The following is a 4,279-nucleotide window of genomic DNA, read 5'->3' on the forward strand; positions in this document are numbered from 1 at the left end:
CAGTGGCAAAAATTACAGTTATGAAGTAGTAACAAAAATAACTTTATGGTTAGGTTCAGCACATCACAAAAAAACTGTATTAAAGTGTCACAGGATCAGAAAGGTTGAGAACCACTCCTCTAGCCTTTGAAGAATGTAGACCTATAGATGTCTTATCAAAAGTTCATGCATCAAAACCATCTATTGCTCATCATGGCTAATCAGCATGCTATTGATGTAAAGTAACATCAGTACACATGGTGTAGCATCCTGTGGGTTAAATAAACAACGCCGACATTTTAAATGTGCAATATAACAAAGAACAGAAAGAAAAGTTTATAGAACCCTCAGGTAAAACTATAAATAAGTTTTGTTACACGTCCCACATGAGTGTTAATTAGTTATGATCCTCCTTTATTATAAGATTAAACAAAAGTACATTCCTCAAGTCAATGGCTCCATAAACCTGAAAACTTGTCTCTCTTCTCTGTCAAATAAAGAGCAAAACACATACAAGCAAACAAAACAAAACAAAGAAAAATAACTTCTCACAGAATTTGCACTCAGCTTAGGTATTATTAAATTGCTGAGTTAGGATTATAAAACCCTGTATATGGTCTCTGAGATCTATCTGATTTATTTGGAGGCCATATTGAGCCATCCAACAGAGACACAATAAGGGTGTTTCTATGCATCTGATCTACCCTTTTCAGCCATCATCACAGAGGAACTGATATCTACCATCATTAGAATATAGTATTGCTTTTCAATTTCAACTCCAGAGGAATGAGAATGGGACAGATAATGCAGTTTCTGCATGGTCCTTTCCTGTCTGAAGCTCTTATTTTGAAAACCAAGATCCTAGTGTGGATTTTACACTGCTAATTTTGTTATTCCAATAGAAGATGCAGAAACTGGAAAAATGACCACTGGGTGGGCCTTTGGATACAATGAACTAGTTAGACTTTAGTCAACATTCTGTATATTGTCTTGAACTCAAAAAGAGGTCCAGTCTCACCTTAGACCCTCTATATTAAATGTCATGCCTCAAGTAAAGCTACAAACAAGTATAATGACATAATTTGCATGATTCAATACAAAAATGTAAAGTACCATGTTTAGGGATTTCATTTTAAGTATTTCAAGACATTGACTACAGAGCCAAATATGTATTTGCATATATATATATGCCTTTCTAAGAGTAGATCCCAGTTCAAGCCCTATTGGAGGCTTCCAGCTTGCAAACTATAACCTTAGTTAAAGCATTATGAGAGAGTTTGGGAAAAATATTTTTGTAACAGGATTTTACTGTTCTCTGGTGTGAACTTGTAGATGAGAACATTGTTTTACAATGTCAAGCTAAAAATGCCTCCTATAGAATTTTTTTTCTAGAGACCAATAGATTATATGTATGGAACATGAGCTCTGGCCAAAAATGAATCAAGGAATTGGGTGTTTATATTTATTAAAAAATGCTCAGTCTCACACAGTCCACTCTCTTCTGTCTGGCTTTACATGTTAAGATGCACTCTTTGTTGATAGCCATGTCCTTAAAAATGACATGTCTTGACTGGACATTTCTCCAACCCCTGGTGGATCAAACCAATTAGCTGTTCCTCTCACTTTTCTTGCTTGTCATTATTATATTTACAGCTTTCTGCTATCTGGCAAGCAAAGACCACCATTTGATCCTTACTGTTTGAGAGTAGAAGGGTGCCACTCCCATAGATAGATAGGAAGAAGCCTATCTCTGTCCCTGTCTCATATTATTGGGCCTGACCTAAAGGAAAGAGGTAATATTGAAAGTCTTAGTGATACTGCAGCCCTACCTTCCACATTCCTGATGGTTTTAATGACCCACCTTCTGACCTCCTTCCTACGCTCATTGGATCTCTTGACTTCACAGATCAATTTTGGCATGTTCGGTTCACCTGGTTTCTTTATTCCCCCTTTTCTATCTTCTAGTAAAACTCATGAAATACAGCTTTACTCCAAATTGGTCATTATCTCCTTTAGACTTCTATTGGTCAGCTACCTGAACAGTTGACTTGTCCTGCACATGGCAGTCCTTAGCAGGGTGTTTAAATCCATGAGAAAATGCATCCATGTCAGTGATTTGTTTATTTCTTATTTTTCTGCCCCTTCAATGAAGTACCCTCAGTATGCAACTTTGGGGATTTTTTTTTATCTTCAGCTGGAACATACTACTAAATACCAGCAACTCTTTAGGTTGCTTTGCCTCCCTTTATTATGACTGAAACCTCTCCCTCTCCCTCTCCCTCTCCCTCTCCCTCTCCCTCTCCCTCTCCCTCTCCCTCTCCCTCTCCCTCTCCCTCTCCCTCTCCCTCTCCCTCTCCCTCTCCCTCTCCCCCTCCCCCTCCCCCTCCCCCTCCCCCCCCTCCCCGTCCCCGTCCCCCTCCCTCTCCCTCTCCCTCTCTCTTTCCCCTTTCTCTCCCTCTTCCCCCTTTTGGAAGTTAACCTTAGGTAGGAGGCTGGGACCCAAAGAGAAAACAAAGGCAGTCATAATATGGAGTACCCATTGCTTTATGCAAAGATACTTCTTTTTTTAAAATTTTTTATTAGGTATTTTCCTCGTTTACATTTCCAATGCTATGGCATCCTTCAGCCCGAGAAAGTCTTAGCATCAACAAGGGTAGAGTGATCCTCCTTAACAATCTCTGCGAGGTAGGAGATTCTGAACAGACAAGTATCATTGGAATCTACTCACCATCCCTCCCTTTATTTCAGAGTAACAGGTGTTTCCAGCCAATCTGCACTGAACTCAAATGTCTCTGTGACTTTAACCACTAGGTTCTCACGCTGCAGCTTTGTTTTGTTTGGTTTTGTAAAGAGGCTCTTGAATCTTCATAAGTGATGAAGACTCTTGGGTGTCACTATAGCTTAGTAATAATCATACAACCTTGTTTTACTTGTGTCTGAGCTTAGAACTTATGAGAGTCTACCTCTTCAATAAATGTCTTCCCAGGCCAATGTCAGTGAAATATATAGCAATTATGCTCCCCGCTTCATCTAGATCTACATTCTATCTATATTCCGTATACCTCAAGAAATATCCTACATATTTTTTGAAACAGATACTTACCATGTAGCCCTTGCTGGCTTGGAATTTTCAGAGAGTCAGGAGACCAGCATGATTGGACGTTGGTGGTGGGTGATCCATCTTCTTCAAACACAAGCTCATGGACTTAGACTACTACAACCACTTGAATGTCTTCACCTGAAAAGATGAAAAAGAATTTAGAAGCCTTACTGCTTAGCTTAAAGATCAAAATATCAGACACTGCAAGACTGAAGAAAGAGGTAACTTGAGAAACAACCACAGCAGTGACTGGCCCAAGTTCTTCTAATCTCAGAGATGTTAATTGTCTTTTCAAGATTCAGGATGAGCAAGAAGCAATTGCCTGCCTTCTTATTTTAGCTGTTAGATTTGAATATGGAGATAATGCTGGAAAACACAAGAAGTTAGTACCTGATAACAGAAGAAATACTAAAAATACAGGAAAAGGTACATAGCCATTGATCAACCAGGGTGGAAATAATCTGGATTTTACATCTGGTGCAATGGTTCTGGTTAACCTCTTTTAGATTTAGTATTGTAATGATTACTTAGTAATGCTTAAGAAAATTCACAAGTTGGTTCAAGAAGCAGTTGCTAAGGTAAGTTGAACAAGAGAGGAATTACCTGTTGCTTTAGACAATCATATTCTTGGCTTTGACATGGGGAGTGCAATTCTTAATGAACCTGTTCAAGTTCTGTGGTTTCTGCATATGGAAGAGCTCAGAGAGCTACAAACAAAATGTAATGAAGCCATAATAGTCATCAGATAATTGTTGTTGATCCAAAGACCACAGACTGGAGGAAGTTGAAAGATAAACAAATCAGGGTTTCAGTTTCTAACCTGGTTAGCATGATGGGAACAGTGCATCCTGGCATGTGTTTGGAAATCAAATATCACATTTTAAGGAAGGAATACGAGGAGATGTTCTAGAGACTTACCACCACTACTTATTCCCCCTTTAATAAAATGTGGAAAAAGCAAAAAGCATAAAATATAAAACAAACAAAACAAAACACAAACAGAACAAACAAGCAAACAAACAAAGAAGAAATTAGCAGTTATTCCTGTAAAAAAGACCCAGTAAGGAGTCATTGCATGGGCTATCCCTGTAAGGATTCCGAGAATCATTTCCATCCCACATAAGTGTTTTATCAGTCCTTCCACCTTCGTGTGTTTGAACAGTGTGCACAGCCCAATTTCAAAATCAGCAGAGTTAACAT

General features: G+C 38.7%; 1 pseudogene; it reads left to right on the top strand.

Annotated features, from left to right (window-relative positions):
- Positions 1–3,155: 3,155 nt before the first annotated feature.
- Positions 3,156–3,828, top strand: Gm20007 (annotated as a pseudogene).
- Positions 3,829–4,279: the final 451 nt, after the last annotated feature.

Source organism: Mus musculus, chromosome 16 (genome assembly GCF_000001635.26).
Source record: "Mus musculus strain C57BL/6J chromosome 16, GRCm38.p6 C57BL/6J".
In the NCBI taxonomy this organism is placed as follows: domain Eukaryota; kingdom Metazoa; phylum Chordata; class Mammalia; order Rodentia; family Muridae; genus Mus; species Mus musculus.